This window comes from Eubalaena glacialis, chromosome 8 (assembly GCF_028564815.1).
Source record: "Eubalaena glacialis isolate mEubGla1 chromosome 8, mEubGla1.1.hap2.+ XY, whole genome shotgun sequence".
NCBI classification, from domain to species: domain Eukaryota; kingdom Metazoa; phylum Chordata; class Mammalia; order Artiodactyla; family Balaenidae; genus Eubalaena; species Eubalaena glacialis.
The window spans coordinates 61,772,409-61,789,039 of NC_083723.1; positions in this window are offsets into that span (position 1 = coordinate 61,772,409).

The window sequence follows — 16,631 nt, forward strand, 5'->3', positions numbered from 1 at the left end:
GCAAGTGTGGGTGTATGTGACTAGGCATGACGGCCGCCAGGCAAGGAGAAGAGTTCCTGCCAGAAGGTCCCAGTTATCTCATAGATGAGTTTAGCTGTAACTGGGACCCCAGTAAGTACCACAAAGGCAGTCAATCATGTCTATCTTGTTCACTACTCTATCCCTAGCATCTAACATTGAGCCTGACACATAGTAAGTATTTAACAAGGTATTTGTTGGGTCAAATCCTGCTCCCAACAACTGAGAAACAATGAATAGTATTTGGTCTCCCATACAGTGTACCTGATGAAGGAGTTCCTTTTCTGTGAGCGAGTCCAAATACAGAGTTATCAAAAGACATGGCTCAGAGAATAGAATGAGGCAAGATATTCATGATCATGGGTATTTATTTCCTGCTCTGAAGCCTGAGGAAACAAATGTTACTTATACTAGATTTCACTAGAAACCATGTATATCAATTATGATTCTAAATTTTTTTTAAACTTTGCTTCTAAATGTGATTTTTCACTAACGCCATATTTTTTTCCTCCACTCACCTTCAAAATAGTACATTTTAGACTTACTTAGAAACGGTTCTTATGCTGCAACAAGAACGCGGTAGTAGTAACTTTTGCAGTTAACCTTTCTTGGGAGCTCCAAGTATCTTTCCATGCCACGGCAGTATATTCATTAGTCTACACCAAACAGTTGTAACCATTTGTAAGGCCTCATGAAGCAAAATGACCTAGGTCATTATTTCCACCAGTGCTCCAGAAACTTAACATTGATGAACATTTATCAAGTTAAAAAAAAAATTTAGGTCATAAAGAATAATCAGGAAAAATTATGTGCTTACAAAAGTTAATTCAGTATAACTATAAGACAGAATATCAGAGGGAATTCCCTGGCAGTCCAGTGGTTAGTGCTCCGTGCTTCCACTGCAGGGGTCACAGGTTAGATCCCTGGTCAGGGAACTAAGATCTCATGTGCTGTGAGGTGTGGCCAAAAAGTAAATAATTAAACAAACAAATAAATAATTTTTAAAAATCAGACATTTTTATGAGATGCTTGTCAGTGTCTAGGAATTGAAAGTTATGTATCATTCCTACTTAATTGGCCCGTTATTCTAAACTTATTCTCTTCCTTAAAACTGAGAGAATTTTAAAAGTTTCTTGGTTTGATTCAGAACACGAAACTATACTGAGTTCTTTAAAGGCCTTTTGATAGTTGCAAAGGGGGCAGTTGCCCAAGACCTAGTATCTTAAAAATTAGAAACTCCAGAGCAGACATTCTCTCTTCCCTACCAAGTGACTTTCTCATGATCACCCCTGCTCCTCAGAATATATCAGGGAAAGCAATTAATTCAGAATTGTCCCATAGTAGATAAGAGTGTAAAATGGTGACAGGCATAGAAATTTCTTTTCTCTGTTGCTTTTGCCTCTTCTCCTCTCTTCCTCACATACAGGAAAGAAAAATGAATAGGTTTAGGTAATAAAATTTTCAGTTTGGATCTGCTTCAAGTATAGAAAGGGCTGTACAACCCTAATTGGGACCAGCATCATGAGGAGATAAAGGTTTTTATAAAGGAATTCATTTGCCAGGACACTGTTTTATCCTGCATGGCTTTAATAATTTAGGCCAACATGTGATTTCATTTACAAATACTGACATAAGTTTTTTGATTAAAAAAGAAGGGGCTTAATGAGTCATTGTATCATCACAAGTTGACGCTTTGAGTATTTCAAACTAGAAAATGAGAAATTACACAACTCAAACTTTAATCTTTTGAAAGAGAAACTGAGATAAGATGAATAAAAGTTTTGCTCTTTCACTCAGATCTATGACTCATCTAAAAAGACATAGAATGAAAATGACACATGACTCCCATTTGTCTGGTACAATTCAATTAACTTATTATATTCCTAAGGATTTTACATATTGTTTCATTCTGGGTTCAAAAAACCTAGTGAGCCAGAACAGAATATTATGATGCCCACACGACATGGAGTAAGTGAAGAAAAGCAAGTTACAGCATGTTAGAAGCAAGTCTCAGATTACTATCATTTCATCATTTAAAGAAATGTATTAACAACTTGCTATATTTACAACATTGGGTTAGACCCATTGTAAGAATCAAAGAGATAAGCAATCTTGGCCTTCAATAAAACCTCAATAATGTCCAGTTCACTTTGTTTCCTCTCAACAATGCCCCGCTCCTCCAGGAGTGAAGTATTGATAGCTACAAACGTGAAGGGCCCAAACAACTCTATCAAAACTTGCTCTTAAGTCATTCAATTTTTAATAAAGTAGTAATACTTCAAATTCCATTTGCATTTAACTTTTTTTTAAGTCAGAAGAATCTAAACACCATGCAAAATAATAATAGAATTCTTGAACACGTTTTACATGCAAAACATACTGGAGCAAATATTCATTGAGATGATTACTGAGATTGGACCTTAAAAGACATGAACCATATAATCAAGTGTCCTATCAACAAGATTAGCAGCCAGTAATTTGCCACAGAAAATTCACATTCGATTCAAAGACTAGAGTTAGTAAATCACTAAGTAGTATCATTTGGAAAACTCAAATTGTCCTTTGGTTCAATTTAATGTACTAGGAAATGGCACTGTATGACATCTCATTCTTGTAAACAATTTCATTTAGAAATCCTTGTAATTTCCTTCACAAATTCTACATTGGAACTATAGTCTGTTAAAAAGCCATTTGAGTAACCACGTAATGTTCAAGCTTTTGAGAAATTACAGCATGTTTCTTAAGAAATCTGCTGGGTTTCCTAATTTAATCATGATCAAAAGATTCCCAGAGGGTAAGCTTATTTTTAAGAGTAAGTCTCGAAAGTAAATTAACTATTTCCTCTGTAACGTTCATTAACTAAATTGTATCTCACTGCCAATTACCATGTTCTTCAAACAGGGAAAAAGTCCATCATCATTTATAGGCAGCACAGAATTCTCTTCCATATTCCAAGAGATTTAAGAATATACTGGAGTGGAAACAAAATACCATCACAAGGGAGAGGAACAGAAGCCAAGTTGTGTTTTGAAAAAACCCAAGTTTAAAAAACACAACGTCTGCAACTTAATACATGGCATTCAAACTGGGGAGGGGGATTCATGACTGTACACTCGTTTATGTACAAAAAGTACACAATCGCCCAGGAAAGTGAGGCAATATTCTTGTCATTAGGGAAGCCTGAAGAGAATTCCTTTCTGTACGTCTGGTTGGCCACTAGGCTCCCAAGAACAGAGACTTTGTCAGCTACGTTCTTTTATTTATAGTAAACATCCTGATATTTAGGTACTTGCAGAGGAGCTATAAGTTCCAGAGAAGTCATGACTTAGTTCTCTTCATCTGAAACTTCTAATTCAAACGTACACATCTGAAGATTATTTCCCCCTTGATAACGAGTGCAGTAATGCACTATTCACAAATTCATAGAGGTCACTTAAACGTTGGTGGATTCTTTAATTCTATTAATGATAAAGTAGCAGTTACCTAGTTCCTGTGGCCGTGTAGGTAACTCCTTCTTATTATTCATGTTGGGAAAGAAAAAAAAAAAGTTAATTCCAAGACATTCACATCTGACATCCAGGATGGCATGTAAGCTGCCCCTCACTTGCCTACTCCACGTGATATGTAGTGGTTGCTCAGAGACCCATGCTGAGAAGAATCTGGGGCTGCATCTAGGCAGAGCCATAATGAGTGCCCTAGATGCATAGCGATTTTGTCTATCCAGGTGAAAAGCAGCAGGTACATGAAGAACGAGTCTTAAATGATGTAGATTTATTGCTTACATCAGTCAAACTCAGTGAAAAAAAAAAACAAAATCATTATGTCATATTTTTGGTGTATTTTTGAAGTTAGTAGCACTAAAAGAAGTACCTTTCCATAAGCTGTCAACCTGCAATTTGAATATGGTAAAGAATGAGAGAGAATGCTAGGGTTGCTAATCCAAAAAATATAGAAGTGAAAAAATAGAAATAAACCAAATATTTAACATTTAAGCATAAAAAACCGATGATGTAGTACTATAAAAAGATCACTTGTTTCCCCAAATATTTAATAATGTTTAGATTGCTAACAAAAAATAAAGAATCTGTTCTGGAATTTACTTTTATTAACTGGCAGTTATTGAACATGCTTTATTTAAAAGTTTTTAGATGCTTCAAATATGTGAAATGATGTAAATCCTTACATTTTAACAAATTTAAGTAATCATGCTATGCACAAATATGTCTGAGTTCGTTGTCAATTTTATTTGCCTTTAAGTTCTTCCAGATAAAATAGCCCTATTGCATTATAATTGCAACATAAATAACCTATATTAAAATTAGCTATACAAACACCATTTAAGGTAACAATAATTAGAAATTTGCACATACAATTTTGGATTTTTTTTTATTAAAAGGTACAATGAAAAATGTAAATATACCTGAATAAAATGTAAACACAGAAAACTTGTCTTCATTTCATTTAAAGCTGAAACATGACAGAAAAGTTACCTTCTCTTTGTAGCTTTGAAGCTGTACATGGCTAATAGTCTTTTTGTAAACAAATATATTTTGTGGGCAAGATAAAGGGTCATGAGCATTCATTTCTTTTACTGACAAGTTCCAGTACAGGCAAATTCCGGCTGTAAGTGTCATTAGGTACTATAGTGTGTAGAAAGATATAGGAATAGAAGACATAAATGAGAAAACCCAGAAACAGAATAAAATAAAAAGGTTTGGAGTGTCTATGTACCTTGGTTATGAGGTAGTATTGTCAATAGCAGTGTTTATTACATGCATGTTATGTTTGAGGCATAGTGCTAAGTATTTCTACGCATTATTTCACTTATTTCTCAGACAATAAGCTAAGTATTAAGTTCATTTTTTAGAAACAGCTTTGAAATATAATTCACATGTGATACAATCCACTCAAAGTGCAATGTAATGGTTTTCAGTATAGTGACAGTTATGAACAACCATCACCACAGTGATTTTAGACCATTTTTATCACCTCAAAAGAGAGGGCACACTAATACTATTACCATGACTTTGTCAAAGAATTCACTGTATGTATTTTGCCTAAAATTCTATTGGTGGCCTTTAGAATTCACCAGCAGGAATTACTCCAAAAAATTTAATTAAAAAAAAACTATCTTGCTGGCAGGGGAGAAAAGAGTAAAACACACCAACCAATTGTGCAAAATGCAAATATTGAGGTACCTTCAAATTGCTCCAGAATAGAAATGCTGTGTTCTCGTTAGAGGCATGACTTCCAAAGTCAGGACCAAAACAAAGAATTAAAATATAGTTAGAAGGGAAATGAGGATGTCACTACAGAAATGCTGAGGCAATTCACTTATTCAATAGCATCAAAGACAAATTGAACAAACATTTGTTGGGCATATTCTGTGTACTGTATCATCCTTATTACTAAGAAACAAATATTAAATGCATTGTACTAGAGAGTACACTATAATTGAGCCTTTGCAATGAAGTACAGCTCATCCAAAATAATCATAGACGTTCCCCTTAAAGAAAATTGTAACTTGACAATTATAATTGGACAAAGATTCAAAATCAGAAGTGACAGTTGTAATTTGTGATAGATTCAAAATCAGAAATGAAAGAGGAGGCATTACCACCAACACTGCAGAAATCCATAGGATCATAAGCGACAACTATGAACTATTATATGCCAACGTATCAGGTAGCCTAGAAGAAATGGATTAATTTTTAGAAATATACAGCCTACCGAGAGTGAGTGAGAAATAGCAAATCTGAGTAGACTAGCAACTGATCCAGGAGAATGATCAGATTATCAAAAAAACCTCCCAACCAAGAAAAGCCCAAGAAAAAATGGCTTCACAAGCAAATTCTACCAAACAGTTAAAGAATTATTGCCAATCTTTCTCAAACTCTTCAAAAAAAAAAAGTAAAGAGGATGGAATACTCCCAAACTCATCCTATGACACCAGCATAACCCTGATACAAAAATCAGATAAGGACACTACAAGAAAAGCAAACTATACACCAATATCCCTAACGAACAGATGCAAAATTTCTCCAAGTATTATCAAAACATTTAATTGGCGAGTTGCTTAATTAGCAAACATTATAAGGATTATACATCATGACCAAGTGGGATTTATCCCTGGGATTCAAAGGTAGTTTATATATGCAAATCAATAAATGTGATGAAACATGATATTAATGATAAAAATCATAATCTTCTCAATAGATACAGAAAAAGCATTTAACAAAATATAACATCCGTTCACGATTAAAACTCTCAACATATTGGCTAACATCATACTCAATGGTAAGAAATCAGAAGTTTTTCTTCTAAGATCAGAAAAAGACAAGGGTGCCCACCCTCACCACCCTTTCAACATAGTACTGGAAGTACTAGGTAGATCAATTAAGCAAGACAAGAAAATACAGGCATCCAAACGAAAAAGAAGTAAAAGTGTAGTTATTTGCAGATAATATGATCTTATATATAGAAAATCTGAAAGATTCAACCAAAAAACTTTTGTAACTAATTAAAGAATTCAGTGGAGTTGCAGGTTATAAAAATCAACATAAAGAAATCAGGTGCATTTCTATACACTAACAATGAAATATCTGAAAGAAATAAAGAACATTATCCCATTTATAATGGCATCAAAAAGAGTAAAATTTTTAGAATAAATCTAACAAAGGAAGTCAAAGACCTGTACAATAAAAACTAAAAAACCTTCATGAAAGACAGTGAAGAAGATACACAAATGGAAAGATATCCATGTTCATGGATCAGAAGAATATTGTTGAACTGTCCATACTACCCAAAGCCATCTTAAGATTCAATGCAATTTCTATCAAAATTCCGATGGTATTTTTGATAGAAATAGAGCAAACAATTCTAAAATGTGTATGGAACCACAAAGGACCCTGAATAGACAAAGCAATCTTGAGAAGAACAGCAAAGCCAGATGCATCACACTTCCCGATTTCTAGCTACACTACAAAGCTATCAGAATTCAAACAGTATGGTACTTGCATAAAAACAGACATAGATCCAAAGGAGCAGAATAGAGAACCAGAAAGAAACCCACACATATATGGTCAACTAGAATTTGACAAGGGATCCACAAACACTCAATGGGGAAAGAATAATTGCTTCAACAACATGGCATTGTAAAAATTGGATAACTACGTGCAGAAAAATGAAATTGGACCCCCACCTCACAGCACTCACAAAAATTAAGTATATTAAAGACTTACAATAGACCTAACACCATAAAACTCCCAGAAAACATAAAAGAAGCTCCTTGACATTGGACTGGGCAATGATTTTTTTGGATACAACACCCAAAGCACAAGCAACAAAAGCAGAAAACAAGTGGGACAACAATAAACTAAAAAGCTTCTACATAGCAAAGGGAACCATCAACAAAATAAAAAGGTAACCTACCAGGTAGTAGAAAATATTTGCAGGTCATTTATCTGATAAGGGGTTAATATTCAAAATATATAGATAAATTACACAACTCAACAACAAAAAAGTCTGTTAAAAATGGGCAAAGGATCTGAATAGACATTTTTCCAAATAAGACATCCAAATGGCCAACAGGTACATGAAAAAATGCTCAACATCACTAATCAAGGAAATTCAAATCAAAACCACAATGACACACCACCTCACACCTGTTAGAATGGCTAGCATCAAGAAGACAAGAACTAGCAAGTGTGGAAATAAGGGAATCCTAGTACACTGTTGGTGGGAAAGTAGATTGGTTCTGTCACTGTGGGAAACAATATGGAGGGTCCTCAAAATTAAAAATATAACTACCTTATGATCTAGCGATTCTACTTCTCGGTGTACGTCCTAAGGAAATGAAATCATTATCTCAAAGAGATACATACTCCCATGCTTACTGCAGCATCACTCACGATAGCCAAGAAATGGAAACAACCTAAGTGTCCATCAATGAATGGATAAAGAAGTTGTGTATATGGATAAAGTTATTGTATATGGATGCCATGGAATATTATTCAGCCATGAGAAAGAAGAGAATCCTGCCATTTGTGACAACATGGATAGACCTTGTGAACATTATGCTAAGTGACACAAGTCAGAGAGACAAAGGTGAAAACTGTATGATACCAATTGTATGTGAACTCTTAAAAAAATCCAACCTTGTAAAACCAGTAGAATGATAATTACCAGGGGCTGGGAGGTAGGAGGGGTGGGGAGATACTGTTTAAGGGTACAAAACTGCAACCAATAGATAAGTCCTAAAGATGTAACGCACAGCACAGTGATTATAGACAATGATGCATTATAAATTTCAAAGTTGCTAAGAGACTATATCTTAATTGTTCCCACCACAAAAAAGAAACGATAATTATGTGACAGGATAGAAGTGTTAGCTAACACTACAGAGGTAATCATATTTCAATATATAAATGTCATATCAACACATTGTATATCTTAAACTTACACTATGTTATACAGCTATATTTCAATTAAAATTTTGATTTCATAACTATTACCTACATTACAATGAATATCAGACATGAGTATAAAGAAATGAAGTGGCACATGAATAGCAGTGTTCCAAGACATTTTAAAATCTACTCATCATCATCCCATTTTTTACGTTACTCTAAATTTTAACTTTAGTCCAGCACACATTCCAGCATGATCTAAGATCCTAGCCCACTCATATATTAATAACCACACTTGTCTCTTGGATTCCATACTTATGATTCAAGACATTAGCCATACAATGACTAAATATGGGTAAACATCTAATGCCCAAGCACCTCTTGCACTAAAGAAGATCTTCTATTTAGTAACATTTATCACATACATACAAACCTGTGCTTCTAGAAACAGGTAAAGTCAAATTTTTCTAATGATTTTCCTTCATGCTGTTTATTTCTTGGCAGATTCATCATCTGAATTAATGGCTCCTAAAGTTAAGGTAAGGACTAATATTCTTTTCAAAGCCTACAGATGCTGCCCCTTATTTTATTCTGGAACTTAATGTCAATAACATTAACACCTCATCACCCTTTAAGAAAGGTCAGAGTGGGACTCAGGGAAAAAAAAAAAAACATTCTAAATCTTTGAGATGAAACCAAATATTAGCATATTCTTAGAAATTTTACACAAAAATAATTAAAACCAAAAGCCAGGAAAAATCGTAAACTAGAGACACTAACTTTTTTTTTTTTTTAAACCAAGAAGAGGAAACAAGAAGTGACCTTTGCTCAATGGTGCCAGCTGGATAGAATGTCCTCCTACAGGTCCCCTTTCCTTCTTCCCTTTATCTATCCTTAAGTTTCTTTTGCTTATGCTTCCTACAGGTCCACCAACAATTTAAAAAGCAGAACGGGCTGTTTTGTGACAACTTCATAATAAATTTAGTTATGATATTTAGAATTTCTAGCTTGAGTCTAATTCAGCACTTGTGTATATTAGTCATGAGTTAATGCATGTAACTGCTTTTGTGTTGCTTTTTTTAATTTTAAATCTTGCTCAGCATATTTATTTTGCTTTTGCAGGCTCAAGTTTTTTGTTTTTTGTTTTTGTATAATTTTTATTTGAGTATAGCTGCTTTACAATGCTGTGTTAGTTTCTACTGTACAGCAAAGTGAACCAGCTATACGTATACATATATCCCCTCTTTTTTGGATTTCCTTCCCATTTAGGTCATCACAGAGCATTGAGCAGAGTTCCCTGAGCTATACAGTAGGTTCTCATTAGTTATCTATTTTATAAATAGTACCAATAGTGTATATATGTCAATCCCCATCTCCCAATTCATCCCACCCCCCCTTCCCCCTTGGTATCCATTGGTATCGTTTGTTCTCTACATCTGTATGTCTATTTCTGCTTAGCAAATAAGATCATCTATACCATTTTTCTAGATTCCACATATATGTGTTAATATACGATAATTTGTTTATCTCTGACTTACTTCACTCTGTATAACAGACTGTAGGTCCATCCACATCTCTACAAATGACCCAATTTTGTTCCTTTTATGGCTGAGTAATATTCTATTGTATAAATGTACCACATCTTCTTTATCCATTCAATGTCTATGGACATTTAGGTTGCTTCCATGTCTTGGCTATTGTGAATAGTGCTGCAATGAACATTGGGGTGCATGTGTCTTTTTGAATTCTGGTTTTCTCTGGGTATATGCCCAGAAGTGGGATTGCTGCATCATATGAGAAGAGCGTTATTTCTAGGGTCCTAAAAATACCCCAGGATTCCAAAGAATCCAAAATTTCCCTTCTTCACCGACTAACCAGTCGTAATATCCCTTGGGGGTGGCAGTTCATATTATTTTTCATCCTTGCACAAAAGAAGGGATATGAGAAAATAATGTCAGCTAAGAGAGAAGAAACATTGTACAGTAGACGTAGAGAGGAAGTAGTCAGTGAGTTATATGAAGTTTGCAATTACAGAGAGATTGCAGGAAATATTCCTTAGCATCCAGACTGTCAGTGATGGCACTGAGAGAAGATGAACGTGCATGCCCTGAATTCCCAGCAGTGGTGGGCAATGAAGGCTCCAGGTTAGGATGGAACAGCAGGTAGCAGCAGAGAAAAAGGCTGCCTCTAGAGAGGAGGTTGAAAAAACTAAAACACTCCCGTTCTGTGAATTACTAGATGAAGGGAACCCTCAAAGATTGCACATGCTTCCTGTTGAAGGAAAACCACTGCAGAAATGTTCAAACATGAATTTATAATATTCTCTACACAGTTCTCCACTTATTAATACCATTTTAATTAAGAACTCCTTACTACATGGAATTTTCCATTAAATATGGGAAATTTAGCTACCAATATTACATAGAATCATAATTTACCCTCAAATTTGTCCTAGAGCATGATTTCAGCAACAATCTATTTTAATGTGTCAAAGATACACAACCATCGATTACTACAGTAAATAAATCTGACACTAGTATGAATGTTTCCTAAGCAGAATGGTGGCTTTAGAAGTGACTTTAAAACTTTTTATTTTCTCCTTTAGAAAAGATTTTCTTTGTCTACTAACATAAAAAAGACATTTGCCTGCTGAATAGAGCAGTTGAAGACTCACCAGAAATGTATTACAATTCACATAGATTGTAATATTTATAGATATGACAGGTCTCCTGTTTCCTCAATTATCTTTGAAATTTACTAACTTATAAAAAGTTATATTTCCTATATCTACATATAACTTTTAAAAGAATATATCAGGTTCCAATAAAATTTGATATACGATTTTAAAACTCATTGCTACAGAATGTTATTCAATGTTATTTCAATTTTTACATGTTTGCTTTCATATCTTAAGAAAAATAATACCTAGAATTTTAAGCAAAGCACCTCCCCTTCCACTCACCCCCAATAAAACTGGAGGGAAGATTTAGGAAAGGTAGCCCCATGCTAAACTTAAGAAGTCTTTCAACTTGTATAGATTTAGAACTGTGTTCTCCAAATTCCAAAGATTCCGCAGGGGTGTCTCAGGGTTTCTTTCTACTAATATTTGATTTTTGTTTAAAACAAATATCTATTTCTAACCTGCAATTTAAAGTAATTTATAGTTAATATATACTAGAAAATTTTAACACACTGGTGACCACTCACTTGTGCTATCAGACTACTTCGTTTGGAGTAAAACTTGTCATCATTTGCCGTTTCTCGACGTGTGTGAAAGTCTTGTAAATACATCCTTTAATGCAATAGTTATTGATCAGCAATAGTTTAATTGAAGTCTGAGCTTGCACCCCGACATAAAACCAAACACGCTGAAGCTTTTACAATGTTTCCTTACAGGGCAAGCAAGGCTCAGGTAGAACTGTTCATACGTTCAATTCATGAAGCAATAGCATGAAACATAAGCATATGTCTCACTCTTCTGAGATATTTTTATTATGAGTCGTTTCAGTACTTATAAATTCAGGTATTTCTTGAATGACTATAACTTTTTAATATTTTCTTCAGTGAAATGAAATATTCCTTGAATCTAATTACTGTTTTTTACTGTAGTCAAACAGAAATTATTATACAGGAAAGTACCAATTCTAGAAAAAGGTAACATTTCAAAAATGTTAGTACTAGGATATAATTTTATTAAGGCTCAGTCTATAAAATGTGGACCTTCTGAGGTAGTTATGGGCAATGAGTTCCAGAAATTACTTAACCAAGCTAAAAGTCACTGGTTATCTGAGGGCAAGATGCCAGGGCAAGTATATCAAATACAATAAGATCACTATTGTTTTCTGATAAAGCAGCACACCACATGTTAGCTAACTATCTCTCATTGTGACATAGCTGTATTAGCTTCATTATCTTGCTAATAATTAACAAGTATTTTTGTAAGTCATATAAACTGAATGTTACAACTTTGACTTGAAACATTTTTTTAAACCTCTGAACTCAACATGCAAAACAAAACATTTTTCGTTCAAACTTTTGAACATGTATTAGATGTATTGCTCATTCAGGCCTAATTTTTCCCCACTACTAAGCCCAGGACAAAGCCTCTGTGTTCTCTACCCAAGGTCTTGTCTATGTTGAGGTTTTCCATTCTGGCAGGTGGGAGCAGACCCTGTTTTTGTTCCTGTGTGAGCACCAGACACTGTTACCCCTAATTCTTTTGTGTCATTTTTTCCTCCCTGGCAGCCAGGAGTTTTCCTACCCACGTTTGATGCTCACAGATTCATATTTTTTGACAAATTAAAGATTTTAAGCTTCTATTTTATAGCAATATACAGATCCCAAAGAGCATCCCTTAAGACTATACTGCCTTTTCTTACATCAATTTTTCATCTAAGTGTTCCTTATGCAATCTTAGTAGCCACCTTTAACTCTTACAAAGCATACTTATTTTATTCTACGTGAATAAGCAAAATTGTTTTCTTTCAAATAATGTTGATGGTAGTTTCAGAATGTAAGAGTGGTCCAGTATGTCAGATCACACTTATAAATTCAAGCAATATTTCTGGGTAACCACAGATTCTAAACATGCCATTTTCCATCTTCTGAAGAGAGTTGAATTGATTGCTCATGAATCTCGCCACATTATCTCGCCTGGTATGAAAATAAAATTTAATTTGATCAGTTGGCTTGAAAACTAGTGTTAAAAATGATTAATAATAGTTTATAGATTATCTCTCTCAGCCCGCCCAATTTGTGCAGCAAAAGTTTTTGTAAATTGCTAAGAGTCAAGATGCCTCCTTTTGAGGTTTAAGATTGGGTACCTGTGGCCCTAAGTACTATATTCTGAAGGTTCACACATTCGTAAAATAGATTGTGATAGTGATGTCAGCTCATTATTGTCGTGTTGGTTGATAATCTGGGTCTACTTTCTTGAACAAAGAGATACAATTTTGAAACAAACATTTTTTTTCCCTCTACTTCCTAAATTTGGGGATGGCACATGATCTTATACTTCATTAAAACCAAGGTGTTTTATAACATTCACAATAACAATCCGTTGACATTGATAAATGCGTGAAACGGTTCTTCAAAGAATTTCAGCATGTATGTTTATTGTGAAACAAATTCTGGAGGCAGCCAATCCATTTGTGTGCCAAATGTACTTCAATTTGTCATGTCTGTTTAGCACTTAGTAGCATTTTCACAGACAGTAAAAAGTAATTATTTTTTATTTTAGTCCTCACAAAAACTATGTAAGCGCTGGTGTTATCATTACTTAGAGAACACAAAAAGGGGGCTCAGATCTGCCCAAGCCACAAGATTAAATAGCAGGTGATGAGTCTAGAACCCTGTAATCCTTGTTCAATTCCAAGTCCATTTCTACTGCAGTACACTGCTCACAGAGCTACTATCCAAGCTTAAAAAGAGTTCTATCTAAATTCAAGTATATCATGCTGGGATCCTTTGTCTCCCCTTAAGAGATTCAGGCTATTAATACCATAAAAAATTACTGGTGCATTAAGATACGTATTAGCCAACCTTAAAAGCATACACACTGAATAACAGGCAAGATCCATGTAATTTTCAGATCTAGTACCTCTCATTAAAACACTCATTTCTACAATGTCTCTATGTTGATGTGTTTTTTAAAAAACATTTTAATGAAAAGATTTCAAATAGGGTAGTATCGAAAATTGCCTTCCATGCATAATTATAGCAAACTGACAACTTTTTTATATAGTCTAAAATTTGAAATGCAACTCATTTCTGTGATTTTCTCCTAAGGTTCATCTTGTATGATTTTCTAAAACATTAGAATCCTTTTAACATTAATGTGTATGTAAATACATTTTACATAATGAAATCGTTTTTCAGGTTTGTAATCATTATGTAACTCACAACAGCATTTTTAAAGCATTTTGTCTGTGAAATAATATCCATATAAAGAACAGTATTTCCTATATTGTACCAAATAATGAATGAGTTATTTAAAAATAATAAAAAGGAAAAAAAGGGTTTCTAAGGAGGCAATTCAATCTCAGATGGTTTTCTGTCTCGTATTGCACACATTTTTCTCCTGAGGATGATGATATTAGCATAATTCCTGTTTCTAAATATGTAGGTGTCTTCACATCCTTACTGGTCCCATCTAAATGGGTGATACATGCTCTCTATTTGACATAAGAAATCCTATGTCCTTTTGTTCTTATTTGACAATCATTATCTAAATTGGCATTGCAAATCCATCATTATCTGCGTTTATCCTATTATTTTAACCTGATATCCTCATCTTTCACTTTGGGGTACTTTATAGTTCAAACAGCAGAGCTTTATTTCTTGCACATGCTTCCCATCTCTATGCCTTTAAGCGGGACTTTTCCACCATCAGGGCTATTCCTCCTCCATCACTGCATGCTGAAATCCTGTTCCTCTTTCCAGGGCCATCATCTTTAACTCCCTCCTAACCCACCTCTCACAGACATGCTAGCTAGAGAAGAAAAGTGGGGATGGGAAAGAATGGAACTAATACTTGTTGAGTAAGAAGTACTTGGAGCCAGGATGCTGAGCTCAGTGATTTATATATATTAATTCAGAAAATTTAAAAAAACTGTAAGATAAAAATATATTAAAATAGAAGGTAGAAATAAAAGTTTATCAGCCTCCTGGATTGTTGCTTACAAGCAGAATTCTGGGTAACTTTCAAGAGTCAATTTAGTCATCCCTACTCCCTGCAAAAAGTCTGCCAAATTTCCAGGCAATCTTTCACTTTCCCTGTTGGAACCACATACCTTTACATTCCACTATTAGAGTTTTTAATCATAAAAGCTTCTACATAGTAAGTGCTCTGAGTAGGGTAGCTTTAAGTGCTAAATTGGCTTTAGCGTAACAAAGATGTTAGGTTAGAGAATAAGGTATAGATGTTACCCTTATTCTCATTCTGTACCTGAATTAACTTAAAACCAGAGAGATAACTTATCTAAGGTCACTGAGCTAGCTAACCTGGTTGTCTGGATCCTAATCCTGTGTGCTGAGTAAGTGCATTTGAAATAGAGCTCCAGATTTGCCAAAGTTGGGAGGATCACTGTGGCTGTGAAGGAAGCAGGCGGCTCAGGAGTTCAGTGACATGATAACGACTTCCACTAGCCTCCGCATCTCCGATGGGCCTGGCAGACAGTGCCCAGTTGATGCTGGTGCTGGAAACAAATGAACAAACCATTCCTCCCGTATCCAAGTCTTACCTTTCACTTTCTCAAAAAGAGACTGAATTAACCAGTATACTTTCCTCATCTTTTATTATATTGATTTAATCCAAGTACCAAAGAGTAAATCCAGGGAAAACTGTCTGAAAAGAAAGTTTACCTTATTTAATATTTATCTATTCTTTTAAAAAATGTTAATAAGACTAAAGATTAATGAGGTTGTGTTTTACCAAGAACTTTAATATTTCCAGATAAAAGCTTCAACTACAAGTTTTCCTAATATCAAAACAATATTGTTCTCATCTTCTAACATTTACAGGAAGCCTACTGAGTGAAGCAAATTGGAATTTATCAAAGATACCAGCTCTAATCATACTCATGATTTTGCCAGATATTTTCACATATACCACAGACAGTTATGAGAGCAGTTGATGACCTATTTCAAATTCATTCAAAGATGCTGCGAAGTTGGGGCCTAGTCCTAAGGATAGTCTCCAAACAGGGCATCCATTTACTCCCAAAAGAAGACATGTAAAACACAGAGTCACAAAGACTGAGTGTTAAAATAAGAAGTACTAAATCCATTGAGTGTGGTTGTAAACCTACCTTCTATATCTTGACCATAATAATACCCATGTGTTGTTTTTTGCTTTGTTTGTCCTCAAGTGTATGTTAGTGATTTTTATCATGTCCTTTAGTAAATCTATCCCAGGAATAACCTGTTTGTGGCACCCCAGAAAAAAAAGGGGTTAATTTTTGCTACCCAGTGTGCAGTGAGGATCAGGTTAGCCACTGAGGAAAGTCTAGGGGTTAGAGATGTGGACACCTCACACATCAGTGTGCCTCAGCTTTGGAAAGAGAGCTGAGCAGCTGGGATGGAAACCATGGAGACAGCAGGATTACAGGTATGTTTCATCATAGTTAGGTAAAAGCTCATCTATGGACTCTGTTAGTATATCAAGTTATATTACTGCAAATAATTTGTCTTCATGTATCTCATTGT